This window comes from Hydractinia symbiolongicarpus, chromosome 11, assembly GCF_029227915.1.
Source record: "Hydractinia symbiolongicarpus strain clone_291-10 chromosome 11, HSymV2.1, whole genome shotgun sequence".
NCBI classification, from domain to species: Eukaryota; Metazoa; Cnidaria; class Hydrozoa; order Anthoathecata; family Hydractiniidae; genus Hydractinia; species Hydractinia symbiolongicarpus.
In genome coordinates, this window is record NC_079885.1 from 20,060,113 (window position 1) to 20,077,410 (window position 17,298).

Below are 17,298 nucleotides of genomic sequence, written 5' to 3' on the forward strand. Positions count from 1 at the left end.
TGAAGTTTCCCTATTTGCAAGTTGGCTCATTTACTTTCGTTTATTCTTAATAGCACATCTGATGATGCCAGTAAACATGGTTACAACAGTAACACTACCGTTGCTCTTACAGTTAACGTGACATTAGGAATTAGAGGCAGTGATAGCACTCTCTGATTTTTCTAATGGACATACTTGTTCATCGCTTCCCCGGGTGGGCTTGAACCACCAACCTTTCCGTTACAGCCGAACGCGCTAACCAATTGCGGCACGAAGACACGAAACATACTGAAGTATCCCTATTTACTAGTTAGCTAATACAGTTTCAATGTTTTTAACACCACATCTGACTATGCAGTAAACGTAGTTTCAAGACTAAAACTACCGTTGCTTTTACAATTATAGTGAAATTAGGAATCATAAGCAGTGGTAGCACTATCTGTTTCATCTGATCGAAGTGTTTGTTCATTGCGTCCCCGGGTGGGCTTGAACCACCAACCTTTCGGTTAACATCCGAACGCGCTAACCAATTGCGCCACGGAGACATGAAACTTACTGAAGTTTCCCTATTTACAAGTTGGCTCATTTACTTTCATTTATTTTTAATAGCACATCTGATGATGCCAGTAGACATGGCTACAAGTGTAACACTACCGTTGCTCTTACAGTTAACGTGACTTTAGGAATAAGAGGCAGTAATAGCACTCTCTGATTCTTCTGATGGACATATTTGTTCATCGCTTCCCCGGGTGGGTTTGAACCACCAACCTTTCCGTTAACAGCCGAACGCGCTAAATAATTGCGGCACGGAGACACAAAACATACTAAAGTATCCCTATTTACTAGTTACCTAATTCAATTTCAATGTTTTTAACACCACATTTGACTATGCAGGTAAACGTAATTTCAAGACTAAAACTACCGTTGCTTTTACAATTATCGTGACATTAGGAATCATATGCAGTGGTAGCATTATTTGCTTCATCTGATCGAAGTATTTGTTCATTGCGTCCCCGGGTGGGCTTGAACCAACAACCTTTCGGTTAACAGCCGAACGCGCTAACCAATTGCGCCACGGAGACATGAAACTTACTGAAGTTTCCCTATTTAAAAGGTTGGCTTATTTACTTTCATTTATTATGACATTAGGAATAAGAGGCAGTGATAGCACTCTCTGATTCTTCTGATAGACATATTTGTTCATCGCTTCCCCGTTTGGGCTTGAACCACCAACCTTTCCGTTAACAGCCGAACGCATTACCAATTGCGGCACGGAGACATGAAACATACTGAAATATCCCTATTTACTAGTTAGCTAATTCAATTTCAATGTTTTTAACACCACATCTGACTATGCAGGTAAACGTAGTTTCAAGACTAAAACTACCGTTGCTTTTACAATTATCGTGACATTAGGAATCATAAGCAGTTGTAGCACTACCTGTTTCATCTGATCGAAGTATTTGTTCATTGCGTCCCCGGGTGGGCTTAAACCACCAACCTTTCCGTTAACAGCCGAACGCGCTAAGTAATTGCGGCACGGAGACACGAAACATACTAAAGTATCCCTATTTACTAGTTACCTAATTCAATTTCAATGTTTTTAACACCACATTTGACTATGCAGGTAAACGTAATTTCAAGACTAAAACTACCGTTGCTTTTACAATTATCGTGACATTAGGAATCATATGCAGTGGTAGCATTATTTGCTTCATCTGATCGAAGTATTTGTTCATTGCGTCCCCGGGTGGGCTTGAACCAACAACCTTTCGGTTAACAGCCGAACGCGCTAACCAATTGCGCCACGGAGACATGAAACTTACTGAAGTTTCCCTATTTAAAAGTTGGCTTATTTACTTTCATTTATTATGACATTAGGAATAAGAGGCAGTGATAGCACTCTCTGATTCTTCTGATAGACATATTTGTTCATCGCTTCCCCGTTTGGGCTTGAACCACCAACCTTTCCGTTAAAGCCGAACGCATTACCAATTGCGGCACGGAGACATGAAACATACTGAAATATCCCTATTTACTAGTTAGCTAATTCAATTTCAATGTTTTTAACACCACATCTGACTATGCAGGTAAACGTAGTTTCAAGACTAAAACTACCGTTGCTTTTACAATTATCGTGACATTAGGAATCATAAGCAGTTGTAGCACTACCTGTTTCATCTGATCGAAGTATTTGTTCATTGCGTCCCCGGGTGGGCTTAAACCACCAACCTTTCGGTTAACAGCCGAACGCGCTAACCAATTGCGCCACGGAGACATGAAACTTACTGAAGTTTCCCTATTTACAAGTTGGCTCATTTACTTTTATTTATTTTTAATAGCACATCTGATGATGCCAGTAAACATGGCTACAAGAGTAACACTACCGTTGCTCTTACAGTTAACGTGACATTAGGAATTAGAGGCAGTGATAGCACTCTCTGATTTTTCTAATGGACATACTTGTTCATCGCTTCCCCGCGTGGGCTTGAACCACCAACCTTTCCGTTAACAGCCGAACGCGCTAACCAATTGCGGCACGAAGACACGAAACATACTGAAGTATCCCTATTTACTAGTTAGCTAATTCAATTTCAATGTTTTTAACACCACATCTGACTATGCAGTAAACGTAGTTTCAAGACTAAAACTACCGTTGCTTTTACAATTGTCGTGATATTAGGAAGCATAAGTAGTGGTAGCACTATTTGTTTCATCTGATCGAAGTGTTTGTTCATTGCGTCCCCGGGTGAGCTTGAACCACCAACCTTTCGGTTAACAGCCGAACGCGCTAACCAATTGCGCCACGGAGACATGAAACTTACTGAATTTTCCTATTTGCAAGTTGGCTCATTTACTTTCGTTTATTCTTAATAGCACATCTGATGATGCCAGTAAACATGGTTACAACAGTAACACTACCGTTGCTCTTACAGTTAACGTGACATTAGGAATAAGAGGCAGTGATAGCACTCTCTGATTTTTCTAATGGACATACTTGTTCAACGCTTCCCCGGGTGGGCTTGAACCACCAACCTTTCCGTTAACAGCCGAAAGCGCTAACCAATTTCGGCACGGAGACACGAAACATACTGAAGTATCCCTATTTACTAGTTAGCTAATTCAATTTCAATGTTTCTAACACCACATCTGACTATGCAGGTAAAGGTAGTTTCAAGACTAAAACTACCGTTGCTTTTACAATTATCGTGACATTAGGAATCATAAGCAGTGGTAGCACTATCTGCTTTATCTGATAGAAGTATTTGTTCATTGCGTCACCGGATGGGCTTGAACCACCAACCTTTCGGTTAACAGCCGCACGCGCTAACCAATTGCGCCACGGAGACATGAAACTTACTGAAGTTTCCCTATTTACAAGTTGGCTCATTTACTTTCGTTTATTTTTAATAGCACAACTGATGATGCCAGTAAACATGGTTACAACAGTAACACTCCTGTTGCTCTTACAGTTAACGTGACATTAGGAATAAGAGGCAGTGATAGCACTCTCTGATTTTTCTGATGGACATACTTGTTCATCGCTTCCCCGGGTGGGCTTGAACCACCAACCTTTCCGTTAACAGCCGAAAGCGCTAACCAATTGCGGCACGGAGACACGAAACATACTAAAGTATCCCTATTTACTAGTTACCTAATTCAATTTCAATGTTTTTAACACCACATCTGACTATGCAGGTAAACGTAGTTTCAAGACTAAAACTACCGTTGCTTTTACAATTATCGTGACATTAGGAATCATATGCAGTGGTAGCATTATCTGTTTCATCTGATCGAAGTATTTGTTCATTGCGTCCCCGGGTGGGCTTGAACCAACAACCTTTCGGTTAACAGCCGAACGCGCTAACCAATTGCGCCACGGAGACATGAAACTTACTGAAGTTTCCCTATTTAAAAGTTGGCTTATTTACTTTCAATTATTTTTAATAGCACATCTGATGATGCCAGTAAACATGGTTACAAGAGTAACACTACCGTTGCTCTTACAAATAACGTGACATTAGGAATAAGAGGCAGTGATAGCACTCTCTGATTCTTCTGATAGACATATTTGTTCATCGCTTCCTTGTTTGGGCTTGAACCACCAACCTTTCCGTTAACAGCCGAACGCATTACCAATTGCGGCACGGAGACACGAAACATACTGAAATATCCCTAGTTACTAGTTAGCTAATTCAATTTCAATGTTTTTAACACCATATCTGACTATGCAGGTAAACGTAGTTTCAAGACTAAAACTACCGTTGCTTTTACAATTATCGTGACATTAGGAATCATAAGCAGTTGTAGCACTACCTGTTTCATCTGATCGAAGTGTTTGTTCATTGCGTCCCCGGGTGAGCTTGAACCACCAACCTTTCGGTTAACAGCCGAACGCGCTAACCAATTGCGCCACAGAGACATGAATCTTACTGAAGTTTCCCTATTTGCAAGTTGGCTCATTTACTTTCGTTTATTCTTAATAGCACATCTGATGATGCCAGTAAACATGGTTACAACAGTAACACTACCGTTGCTCTTACAGTTAACGTGACATTAGGAATAAGAGGCAGTGATAGCACTCTCTGATTTTTCTAATGGACATACTTGTTCATTGCTTCCCCGGGTGGGCTTGAACCACCAACCTTTCCGTTAACAGCCGAAAGCGCTAACCAATTTTGGCACGGAGACACGAAACATACTGAAGTATCCCTATTTACTAGTTAGCTAATTCAATTTCAATGTTTCTAACACCACATCTGACTATGCAGGTATACGTAGTTTCAAGACTAAAACTACCGTTGCTTTTACAATTATCGTGACATTAGGAATTATAAGCAGTGGTAGCACTATCTGCTTTATCTGATCGAAGTAATTGTTCATTGCGTCACCGGATGGGCTTGAACCACCAACCTTTCGGTTAACAGCCGAACGCGCTAACCAATTGCCCACGGAGACATGAAACTTACTGAAGTTTCCCTACTTACAAGTTGGCTCATTTACTTTCGTTTATTTTTAATAGCACAACTGATGATGTCAGTAAACATGGTTACAACAGTAACACTCCTGTTGCTCTTACAGTTAACGTGACATTAGGAATAAGAGGCAGTGATAGCACTCTCTGATTTTTCTGATGGACATACTTGTTCATCGCTTTCCCGGGTGGGCTTGAACCACCAACCCTTCCGTTAACAGCCGAAAGCGCTAACCAATTTCGGCACAGAGACGCGAAACATACTGAAGTATCCCTATTTACTAGTTAGCTAATTCAATTTCAATGTTTCTAACACCACATCTGACTATGCAGGTAAACGTAGTTTCAAGACTAAAACTACCGTTGCTTTTACAATTATCGTGACATTAGGAATCATAAGCAGTGGTAGCACTATCTGCTTTATCTGATCGAAGTATTTGTTCATTGCGTCACCGGATGGGCTTGAACCACCAACCTTTCGGTTAACAGCCGAACGCGCTAACCAATTGCGCCACGGAGACATGAAACTTACTGAAGTTTCCCTATTTACAAGTTGGCTCATTTACTTTCGTTTATTTTTAATAGCACAACTGATGATGTCAGTAAACATGGTTACAACAGTAACACTCCTGTTGCTCTTACAGTTAACGTGACATTAGGAATAAGAGGCAGTGATAGCACTCTCTGATTTTTCTGATGGACATACTTGTTCATCGCTTCCCCGGGTGGGCTTGAACCACCAACCTTTCCGTTAACAGCCGAAAGCGCTAACCAATTTCGGCACAGAGACGCGAAACATACTGAAGTATCCCTATTTACTAGTTAGCTAATTCAATTTCAATGTTTCTAACACCACATCTGACTATGCAGGTAAACGTAGTTTCAAGACTAAAACTACCGTTGCTTTTACAATTATCGTGACATTAGGAATCATAAGCAGTGGTAGCACTATCTGCTTTATCTGATCGAAGTATTTGTTCATTGCGTCCCCGGATGAGCTTGAACCACCAACCTTTCGGTTAACAGCCGAACGCGCTAACCAATTGCGCCACGGAGACATGAAACTTACTGAAGTTTCCCTATTTGCAAGTTGGCTCATTTACTTTCGTTTATTCTTAAAAGCACATCTGATGATGCCAGTAAACATGGTTACAACAGTAACACTACCGTTGCTCTTACAGTTAACGTGACATTAGGAAAAAGAGGCAGTGATAGCACTCTTGGATTCTTCTGATGGACATATTTGTTCATCGCTTCCCCGGGTGCGCTTGACCCACTAACCTTTCCGTTAACAGCCGAACGCGCTAACCAATTGCGGCACAAAGACACGAAACATACTGAAGTATCCCTATTTATTAGTTAGCTAATTCAATTTCAATGTTTTTAACACAATATCTGACTATGCAGGTAAACGTAGTTTCAAGACTAAAACTACCGTTGCTTTTACAATTATCGTGACATTAGGAATCATAAGCAGTGGTAGCACTATCTGTTTCATCTGATCGAAGTATTTGTTCATTGCGTCCCCGCGTGGGCTTGAACCACCAACCTTTCGGTTAACAGCCGAACGCGCTAACCAATTGCGCCACGGAGACATGAAACTTACTGAAGTTTCCCTATTTGCAAGTTGGCTCATTTACTTTCGTTTATTCTTAATAGCACATCTGATGATGCCAGTAAACATGGTTACAACAGTAACACTACCGTTGCTCTTACAGTTAACGTGACATTAGGAATAAGAGGCAGTGATAGCACTCTCTCATTTTTCTAATGGACATACTTGTTCATCGCTTCCCCGGGTAGGCTTGAAGCACCAACCTTTCCGTTAACAGCCGAAAGCGCTAACCAATTTCGGCACAGAGACGCGAAACATACTGAAGTATCCCTATTTACTAGTTAGCTAATTCAATTTCAATGTTTCTAACACCACATCTGACTATGCAGGTAAACGTAGTTTCAAGACTAAAACTACCGTTGCTTTTACAATTATCGTGACATTAGGAATCATAAGCAGTGGTAGCACTATCTGCTTTATCTGATCGAAGTATTTGTTCATTGCGTCCCCGGATGAGCTTGAACCACCAACCTTTCGGTTAACAGCCGAACGCGCTAACCAATTGCGCCACGGAGACATGAAACTTACTGAAGTTTCCCTATTTGCAAGTTGGCTAATTCAATTTCAATGTTTCTAACACCACATCTGACTATGCAGGTAAACGTAGTTTCAAGACTAAAACTACCGTTGCTTTTACAATTATCGTGACATTAGGAATCATAAGCAGTGGTAGCACTATCTGCTTTATCTGATCGAAGTATTTGTTCATTGCGTCCCCGGGTGGGCTTGAACCACAAACCTTTCGGTTAACAGCCGAACGCGCTAACCAATTGCGCCACCGAGACATGAAACTTACTGAAGTTTCCCTATTTACAAGCTGGCTCATTTACTTTCATTTATTTTTAATAGCATATCTGATGATGCCAGTAAACATGGCTACAAGAGTAACACTACCGTTGCTCTTACAGTTAATGTGACATTAGGAATAAGAGGCAGTGATAGCACTCTCTGATTCTTCTGATGGACATATTTGTTCGTCGCTTCCCCGGGTGCGCTTGACCCACCAACCTTTCCGTTAACAGCCGAACGCGCTAACCAATTGCGGCACGAAGACACGAAACATACTGAAGTATCCCTGTTTATTAGTTAGCTAATTCAATTTCAATGTTTTTAACACCATATCTGACTATGCAGGTAAACGTAGTTTCAAGACTAAAACTACCGTTGCTTTTACAATTATCGTGACATTAGGAATCATAAGCAGTGATAGCACTCTCTGATTTTTCTGATGGACATACTTGTTCATCGCTTCCCCGGGTGGGCTTGAACCACCAAACTTTCCGTTAACAGCCGAAGGCGACAACTAATTGCGCTACGGAGACGCGAAACTTACTGAAGTATCCCTATTCACTAGTAGGCTAATTCAATTTCAGTGTTCTTAACAGCACATCTGACTATGCAGGTAAACGTAGTTTCAAGACTAAAACTACCGTTGCTTTTACAATTATCGTGACATTAGGAATCATATGCAGTGGTAGCACTATCTGTTTCATCTGATCGAAGTATTTGTTTATTGAGTCCCCGGGTGGGCTTGAACCACAAACCTTTCGGTTAACAGCCGAACGCGCTAACTAATTGCGCCACCGAGACATGAAACTTACTGAAGTTTCCCTATTTACAAGTTGGCTCATTTACTTTCATTTATTTTTAATAGCATATCTGATGATGCCAGTAAACATGGCTACAAGAGTAACACTACCGTTGCTCTTACAGTTAATGTGACATTAGGAATAAGAGGCAGTGATAGCACTCTCTGATTCTTCTGATGGACATATTTGTTCATCGCATCCCCGGGTGCGCTTGACCCACCAACCTTTCCGTTAACAGCCGAACGCGCTAACCAATTGCGGCACGAAGACACTAAACATACTGAAGTATCCCTGTTTATTAGTTAGCTAATTCAATTTCAATGTTTTTAACACCATATCTGACTATGCAGGTAAACGTAGTTTCAAGACTAAAACTACCGTTGCTTTTACAATTATCGTGACATTAGGAATCATAAGCAGTGGTAGCACTATCTGTTTCATCTGATCAAAGTATGTGTTCATTGCGTCCGCGCGTGGGCTTGAACCACCAACCTTTCGGTTAACAGCCGAACGCGCTAACCAATTGCGCCACGGAGACATGAAACTTACTGAAGTTTCCCTATTTACAAGTTGGCTCGTTTGCTTTCATTTATTTTTAATAGAACATCTGATGATGCCAGTAAACATGGCTACAAGAGTAACACTACCGTTGCTTTTACAGTTAACGTGACATTAGGAATAGGAGGCAGTGATAGCACTCTCTGATTTTTCTGATGGACATACTTGTTCATCGCTTCCCCGGGTGGGCTTGAACCACCAAACTTTCCGTTAACAGCCGAACGCGACAACTAATTGCGCTACGGAGACGCGAAACTTACTGAAGTATCCCTATTCACTAGTAGGCTAATTCAATTTCGGTGTTCTTAACAGCACATCTGACTATGCAGGTAAACGTAGTTTCAAGACTAAAACTACCGTTGCTTTTACAATTATCGTGACATTAGGAATCATATGCAGTGGTAGCACTATCTGTTTCATCTGATCGAAGTATTTGTTTATTGAGTCCCCGGGTGGGCTTGAACCAACAACCTTTCGGTTAACAGCCGAACGCGCTAACCAATTGCGCCACGGAGACATGAAACTTACTGAAGTTTCCCTATTTACAAGTTGGCTCATTTACTTTCATTTATTTTTAATAGAACATCTGATGATGCCAGTAAACATGGCTACAAGAGTAACACTACTGTTGCTTTTACAGTTAACGTGACATTAGGAATAAGAGGCAGTGATAGCACTCTCTGATTCTTCTGATGGACATATTTGTTCATCGCTTCCCCGGGTGGGCTTGAACCACCAACGTTTCAGTTAACAGGCGAACGCGCTAACCAATTGCGGCACGGAGACACGAAACATACTGAAGTTTCCCTATTTATTACTTAGCTAATTCAATTTCAATGTTTTTAACACCACATCTGACTATGCAGGTAAACGTAGTTTCAAGACTAAAACTACCGTTGCTTTTACAATTATTGTGACATTAGGAATCATAAGCAGTGGTAGCACTATCTATTTCATCTGATCAAAGAATTTGTTCTTTGCGTCCCCGGGTGGGCTTGAACCACCAACCTTTCGGTTAACAGCCGAACGCGCTAACCAATTGCGCCACGGAGACATGAATTTACTGAAGTTTCCCTATTTACAAGTTGGCTCATTTACTTTCATTTATTTTTAATAGCACATCGGATGATGCCAGTAGACATGGCTACAAGTGTAACACTACCGTTGCTGTTACAGTTACCGTGACTTTAGGAATAAGAGGCAGTGATAGCACTCTCTGATTCTTCTGATGGACATATTTGTTCATTGCGTCCCTGGGTGGGCTTGAACCACCAACCTTTCGGTTAACAGCCGAACGCGCTAACCAATTGCGCCACGGAGACATGAATTTACTGAAGTTTCCCTATTTACAAGTTGGCTCATTTACTTTCACTTATTTTTAATAGCACATCTGATGATGCCAGTAGACATGGCTACAAGTGTAACACTACCGTTGCTCTTACAGTTAACGTGACTTTAGGAATAAGAGGCAGTGATAGCACTCTCTGATTCTTCTAATGGACATATTTGTTCATCGCTTCCCCGGGTGGGTTTGAACCACCAACCTTTCCGTTAACAGCCGAACGCATTACCAATTGCGGCACGGAGACATGAAACATACTGAAATATCCCTATTTACTAGTTAGCTAATTCAATTTCAATGTTTTTAACACCACATCTGACTATGCAGGTAAACGTAGTTTCAAGACTAAAACTACCGTTGCTTTTACAATTATCGTGACATTAGGAATCATAAGCAGTTGTAGCACTACCTGTTTCATCTGATCGAAGTATTTGTTCATTGCGTCCCCGGGTGGGCTTAAACCACCAACCTTTCCGTTAACAGCCGAACGCGCTAAATAATTGCGGCACGGAGACACGAAACATACTAAAGTATCCCTATTTACTAGTTACCTAATTCAATTTCAATGTTTTTAACACCACATTTGACTATGCAGGTAAACGTAATTTCAAGACTAAAACTACCGTTGCTTTTACAATTATCGTGACATTAGGAATCATATGCAGTGGTAGCATTATTTGCTTCATCTGATCGAAGTATTTGTTCATTGCGTCCCCGGGTGGGCTTGAACCAACAACCTTTCGGTTAACAGCCGAACGCGCTAACCAATTGCGCCACGGAGACATGAAACTTACTGAAGTTTCCCTATTTAAAAGTTGGCTTATTTACTTTCATTTATTATGACATTAGGAATAAGAGGCAGTGATAGCACTCTCTGATTCTTCTGATAGACATATTTGTTCATCGCTTCCCCGTTTGGGCTTGAACCACCAACCTTTCCGTTAACAGCCGAACGCATTACCAATTGCGGCACGGAGACATGAAACATACTGAAATATCCCTATTTACTAGTTAGCTAATTCAATTTCAATGTTTTTAACACCACATCTGACTATGCAGGTAAACGTAGTTTCAAGACTAAAACTACCGTTGCTTTTACAATTATCGTGACATTAGGAATCATAAGCAGTTGTAGCACTACCTGTTTCATCTGATCGAAGTATTTGTTCATTGCGTCCCCGGGTGGGCTTAAACCACCAACCTTTCGGTTAACAGCCGAACGCGCTAACCAATTGCGCCACGGAGACATGAAACTTACTGAAGTTTCCCTATTTACAAGTTGGCTCATTTACTTTTATTTATTTTTAATAGCACATCTGATGATGCCAGTAAACATGGCTACAAGAGTAACACTACCGTTGCTCTTACAGTTAACGTGACATTAGGAATTAGAGGCAGTGATAGCACTCTCTGATTTTTCTAATGGACATACTTGTTCATCGCTTCCCCGCGTGGGCTTGAACCACCAACCTTTCCGTTAACAGCCGAACGCGCTAACCAATTGCGGCACGAAGACACGAAACATACTGAAGTATCCCTATTTACTAGTTAGCTAATTCAATTTCAATGTTTTTAACACCACATCTGACTATGCAGTAAACGTAGTTTCAAGACTAAAACTACCGTTGCTTTTACAATTGTCGTGATATTAGGAAGCATAAGTAGTGGTAGCACTATTTGTTTCATCTGATCGAAGTGTTTGTTCATTGCGTCCCCGGGTGAGCTTGAACCACCAACCTTTCGGTTAACAGCCGAACGCGCTAACCAATTGCGCCACGGAGACATGAAACTTACTGAATTTTCCTATTTGCAAGTTGGCTCATTTACTTTCGTTTATTCTTAATAGCACATCTGATGATGCCAGTAAACATGGTTACAACAGTAACACTACCGTTGCTCTTACAGTTAACGTGACATTAGGAATAAGAGGCAGTGATAGCACTCTCTGATTTTTCTAATGGACATACTTGTTCAACGCTTCCCCGGGTGGGCTTGAACCACCAACCTTTCCGTTAACAGCCGAAAGCGCTAACCAATTTCGGCACGGAGACACGAAACATACTGAAGTATCCCTATTTACTAGTTAGCTAATTCAATTTCAATGTTTCTAACACCACATCTGACTATGCAGGTAAAGGTAGTTTCAAGACTAAAACTACCGTTGCTTTTACAATTATCGTGACATTAGGAATCATAAGCAGTGGTAGCACTATCTGCTTTATCTGATAGAAGTATTTGTTCATTGCGTCACCGGATGGGCTTGAACCACCAACCTTTCGGTTAACAGCCGCACGCGCTAACCAATTGCGCCACGGAGACATGAAACTTACTGAAGTTTCCCTATTTACAAGTTGGCTCATTTACTTTCGTTTATTTTTAATAGCACAACTGATGATGCCAGTAAACATGGTTACAACAGTAACACTCCTGTTGCTCTTACAGTTAACGTGACATTAGGAATAAGAGGCAGTGATAGCACTCTCTGATTTTTCTGATGGACATACTTGTTCATCGCTTCCCCGGGTGGGCTTGAACCACCAACCTTTCCGTTAACAGCCGAAAGCGCTAACCAATTGCGGCACGGAGACACGAAACATACTAAAGTATCCCTATTTACTAGTTACCTAATTCAATTTCAATGTTTTTAACACCACATCTGACTATGCAGGTAAACGTAGTTTCAAGACTAAAACTACCGTTGCTTTTACAATTATCGTGACATTAGGAATCATATGCAGTGGTAGCATTATCTGTTTCATCTGATCGAAGTATTTGTTCATTGCGTCCCCGGGTGGGCTTGAACCAACAACCTTTCGGTTAACAGCCGAACGCGCTAACCAATTGCGCCACGGAGACATGAAACTTACTGAAGTTTCCCTATTTAAAAGTTGGCTTATTTACTTTCAATTATTTTTAATAGCACATCTGATGATGCCAGTAAACATGGTTACAAGAGTAACACTACCGTTGCTCTTACAAATAACGTGACATTAGGAATAAGAGGCAGTGATAGCACTCTCTGATTCTTCTGATAGACATATTTGTTCATCGCTTCCTTGTTTGGGCTTGAACCACCAACCTTTCCGTTAACAGCCGAACGCATTACCAATTGCGGCACGGAGACACGAAACATACTGAAATATCCCTAGTTACTAGTTAGCTAATTCAATTTCAATGTTTTTAACACCACATCTGACTATGCAGGTAAACGTAGTTTCAAGACTAAAACTACCGTTGCTTTTACAATTATCGTGACATTAGGAATTATAAGCAGTGGTAGCACTATCTGCTTTATCTGATCGAAGTAATTGTTCATTGCGTCACCGGATGGGCTTGAACCACCAACCTTTCGGTTAACAGCCGAACGCGCTAACCAATTGCCCACGGAGACATGAAACTTACTGAAGTTTCCCTATTTACAAGTTGGCTCATTTACTTTCGTTTATTTTTAATAGCACAACTGATGATGTCAGTAAACATGGTTACAACAGTAACACTCCTGTTGCTCTTACAGTTAACGTGACATTAGGAATAAGAGGCAGTGATAGCACTCTCTGATTTTTCTGATGGACATACTTGTTCATCGCTTCCCCGGGTGGGCTTGAACCACCAACCCTTCCGTTAACAGCCGAAAGCGCTAACCAATTTCGGCACAGAGACGCGAAACATACTGAAGTATCCCTATTTACTAGTTAGCTAATTCAATTTCAATGTTTCTAACACCACATCTGACTATGCAGGTAAACGTAGTTTCAAGACTAAAACTACCGTTGCTTTTACAATTATCGTGACATTAGGAATCATAAGCAGTGGTAGCACTATCTGCTTTATCTGATCGAAGTATTTGTTCATTGCGTCACCGGATGGGCTTGAACCACCAACCTTTCGGTTAACAGCCGAACGCGCTAACCAATTGCGCCACGGAGACATGAAACTTACTGAAGTTTCCCTATTTACAAGTTGGCTCATTTACTTTCGTTTATTTTTAATAGCACAACTGATGATGTCAGTAAACATGGTTACAACAGTAACACTCCTGTTGCTCTTACAGTTAACGTGACATTAGGAATAAGAGGCAGTGATAGCACTCTCTGATTTTTCTGATGGACATACTTGTTCATCGCTTCCCCGGGTGGGCTTGAACCACCAACCTTTCCGTTAACAGCCGAAAGCGCTAACCAATTTCGGCACAGAGACGCGAAACATACTGAAGTATCCCTATTTACTAGTTAGCTAATTCAATTTCAATGTTTCTAACACCACATCTGACTATGCAGGTAAACGTAGTTTCAAGACTAAAACTACCGTTGCTTTTACAATTATCGTGACATTAGGAATCATAAGCAGTGGTAGCACTATCTGCTTTATCTGATCGAAGTATTTGTTCATTGCGTCCCCGGATGAGCTTGAACCACCAACCTTTCGGTTAACAGCCGAACGCGCTAACCAATTGCGCCACGGAGACATGAAACTTACTGAAGTTTCCCTATTTGCAAGTTGGCTCATTTACTTTCGTTTATTCTTAAAAGCACATCTGATGATGCCAGTAAACATGGTTACAACAGTAACACTACCGTTGCTCTTACAGTTAACGTGACATTAGGAAAAAGAGGCAGTGATAGCACTCTTGGATTCTTCTGATGGACATATTTGTTCATCGCTTCCCCGGGTGCGCTTGACCCACCAACCTTTCCGTTAACAGCCGAACGCGCTAACCAATTGCGGCACAAAGACACGAAACATACTGAAGTATCCCTATTTATTAGTTAGCTAATTCAATTTCAATGTTTTTAACACAATATCTGACTATGCAGGTAAACGTAGTTTCAAGACTAAAACTACCGTTGCTTTTACAATTATCGTGACATTAGGAATCATAAGCAGTGGTAGCACTATCTGTTTCATCTGATCGAAGTATTTGTTCATTGCGTCCCCGCGTGGGCTTGAACCACCAACCTTTCGGTTAACAGCCGAACGCGCTAACCAATTGCGCCACGGAGACATTTTGCAAGTTGGCTCATTTACTTTCGTTTATTCTTAATAGCACATCTGATGATGCCAGTAAACATGGTTACAACAGTAACACTACCGTTGCTCTTACAGTTAACGTGACATTAGGAATAAGATGCAGTGATAGCACTCTCTCATTTTTCTAATGGACATACTTGTTCATCGCTTCCCCGGGTAGGCTTGAACCACCAACCTTTCCGTTAACAGCCGAAAGCGCTAACCAATTTCGGCACGGAGACACGAAACATACTGAAGTATCTCTATTTACTAGTTAGCTAATTTAATTTCAATGTTTCTAACACCACATCTGACTATGCAGGTAAACGTAGTTTCAAGACTAAAACTACCGTTGCTTTTACAATTATCGTGACATTAGGAATCATAAGCAGTGGTAGCACTATCTGCTTTATCTGATCGAAGTATTTGTTCATTGCGTCACCGGATGGGCTTGAACCACCAACCTTTCGGTTAACAGCCGAACGCGCTAACCAATTGCGCCACGGAGACATGAAACTTACTGAAGTTTCCCTATTAACAAGTTGGCTCATTTACTTTCGTTTATTTTTAATAGCACAACTGATGATGTCAGTAAACATGGTTACAACAGTAACACTCCTGTTGCTCTTACAGTTAACGTGACATTAGGAATAAGAGGCAGTGATAGCACTCTCTGATTTTTCTGATGGACATACTTGTTCATCGCTTCCCCGGGTGGGCTTGAACCACCAACCTTTCCGTTAACAGCCGAAAGCGCTAACCAATTTCGGCACAGAGACGCGAAACATACTGAAGTATCCCTATTTACTACTTAGCTAATTCAATTTCAATGTTTCTAACACCACATCTGACTATGCAGGTAAACGTAGTTTCAAGACTAAAACTACCGTTGCTTTTACAATTATCGTGACATTAGGAATCATAAGCAGTGGTAGCACTATCTGCTTTATCTGATCGAAGTATTTGTTCATTGCGTCCCCGGATGAGCTTGAACCACCAACCTTTCGGTTAACAGCCGAACGCGCTAACCAATTGCGCCACGGAGACATGAAACTTACTGAAGTTTCCCTATTTGCAATTTGGCTCATTTACTTTCGTTTATTCTTAAAAGCACATCTGATGATGCCAGTAAACATGGTTACAACAGTAACACTACCGTTGCTCTTACAGTTAACGTGACATTAGGAAAAAGAGGCAGTGATAGCACTCTTGGATTCTTCTGATGGACATATTTGTTCATCGCTTCCCCGGGTGCGCTTGACCCACCAACCTTTCCGTTAACAGCCGAACGCGCTAACCAATTGCGGCACAAAGACACGAAACATACTGAAGTATCCCTATTTATTAGTTAGCTAATTCAATTTCCATGTTTTTAACACAATATCTGACTATGCAGGTAAACGTAGTTTCAAGACTAAAACTACCGTTGCTTTTACAATTATCGTGACATTAGGAATCATAAGCAGTGGTAGCACTATCTGTTTCATCTGATCGAAGTATTTGTTCATTGCGTCCCCGCGTGGGCTTGAACCACCAACCTTTCGGTTAACAGCCGAACGCGCTAACCAATTGCGCCACGGAGACATTTTGCAAGTTGGCTCATTTACTTTCGTTTATTCTTAATAGCACATCTGATGATGCCAGTAAACATGGTTACAACAGTAACACTACCGTTGCTCTTACAGTTAACGTGACATTAGGAATAAGATGCAGTGATAGCACTCTCTCATTTTTCTAATGGACATACTTGTTCATCGCTTCCCCGGGTAGGCTTGAACCACCAACCTTTCCGTTAACAGCCGAAAGCGCTAACCAATTTCGGCACGGAGACACGAAACATACTGAAGTATCTCTATTTACTAGTTAGCTAATTTAATTTCAATGTTTCTAACACCACATCTGACTATGCAGGTAAACGTAGTTTCAAGACTAAAACTACCGTTGCTTTTACAATTATCGTGACATTAGGAATCATAAGCAGTGGTAGCACTATCTGCTTTATCTGATCGAAGTATTTGTTCATTGCGTCACCGGATGGGCTTGAACCACCAACCTTTCGGTTAACAGCCGAACGCGCTAACCAATTGCGCCACGGAGACATGAAACTTACTGAAGTTTCCCTATTAACAAGTTGGCTCATTTACTTTCGTTTATTTTTAATAGCACAACTGATGATGTCAGTAAACATGGTTACAACAGTAACACTCCTGTTGCTCTTACAGTTAACGTGACA

The 17,298-nt window shown here is 41.1% G+C and overlaps 12 non-coding genes across 12 annotated transcripts; all 12 read right to left on the reverse strand.

Annotated features, from left to right (window-relative positions):
* Nucleotides 1–987: 987 nt before the first annotated feature.
* On the reverse strand, nt 988–1,061 carry Trnan-guu (transfer RNA asparagine (anticodon GUU)). Its single transcript has one exon. It is a non-coding gene; the product is annotated as a tRNA-Asn (tRNA).
* Nucleotides 1,062–1,720: 659 nt separating this feature from the next.
* On the reverse strand, nt 1,721–1,794 carry Trnan-guu (transfer RNA asparagine (anticodon GUU)). Its single transcript has one exon. It is a non-coding gene; the product is annotated as a tRNA-Asn (tRNA).
* Nucleotides 1,795–2,183: 389 nt separating this feature from the next.
* Trnan-guu (transfer RNA asparagine (anticodon GUU)) lies at nt 2,184–2,257 on the reverse strand. Its single transcript has one exon. It is a non-coding gene; the product is annotated as a tRNA-Asn (tRNA).
* Nucleotides 2,258–2,719: 462 nt separating this feature from the next.
* Trnan-guu (transfer RNA asparagine (anticodon GUU)) lies at nt 2,720–2,793 on the reverse strand. The gene has a single exon. It is a non-coding gene; the product is annotated as a tRNA-Asn (tRNA).
* A 999-nt stretch (nt 2,794–3,792) lies between these two features.
* Nucleotides 3,793–3,866, reverse strand: Trnan-guu (transfer RNA asparagine (anticodon GUU)). Its single transcript has one exon. It is a non-coding gene; the product is annotated as a tRNA-Asn (tRNA).
* A 5,293-nt stretch (nt 3,867–9,159) lies between these two features.
* Trnan-guu (transfer RNA asparagine (anticodon GUU)) lies at nt 9,160–9,233 on the reverse strand. The gene has a single exon. It is a non-coding gene; the product is annotated as a tRNA-Asn (tRNA).
* A 463-nt stretch (nt 9,234–9,696) lies between these two features.
* Nucleotides 9,697–9,770, reverse strand: Trnan-guu (transfer RNA asparagine (anticodon GUU)). The gene has a single exon. It is a non-coding gene; the product is annotated as a tRNA-Asn (tRNA).
* Nucleotides 9,771–9,964: 194 nt separating this feature from the next.
* On the reverse strand, nt 9,965–10,038 carry Trnan-guu (transfer RNA asparagine (anticodon GUU)). Its single transcript has one exon. It is a non-coding gene; the product is annotated as a tRNA-Asn (tRNA).
* A 729-nt stretch (nt 10,039–10,767) lies between these two features.
* Nucleotides 10,768–10,841, reverse strand: Trnan-guu (transfer RNA asparagine (anticodon GUU)). Its single transcript has one exon. It is a non-coding gene; the product is annotated as a tRNA-Asn (tRNA).
* Nucleotides 10,842–11,231: 390 nt separating this feature from the next.
* Trnan-guu (transfer RNA asparagine (anticodon GUU)) lies at nt 11,232–11,305 on the reverse strand. Its single transcript has one exon. It is a non-coding gene; the product is annotated as a tRNA-Asn (tRNA).
* A 462-nt stretch (nt 11,306–11,767) lies between these two features.
* Nucleotides 11,768–11,841, reverse strand: Trnan-guu (transfer RNA asparagine (anticodon GUU)). The gene has a single exon. It is a non-coding gene; the product is annotated as a tRNA-Asn (tRNA).
* Nucleotides 11,842–12,840: 999 nt separating this feature from the next.
* Trnan-guu (transfer RNA asparagine (anticodon GUU)) lies at nt 12,841–12,914 on the reverse strand. The gene has a single exon. It is a non-coding gene; the product is annotated as a tRNA-Asn (tRNA).
* Nucleotides 12,915–17,298: the final 4,384 nt, after the last annotated feature.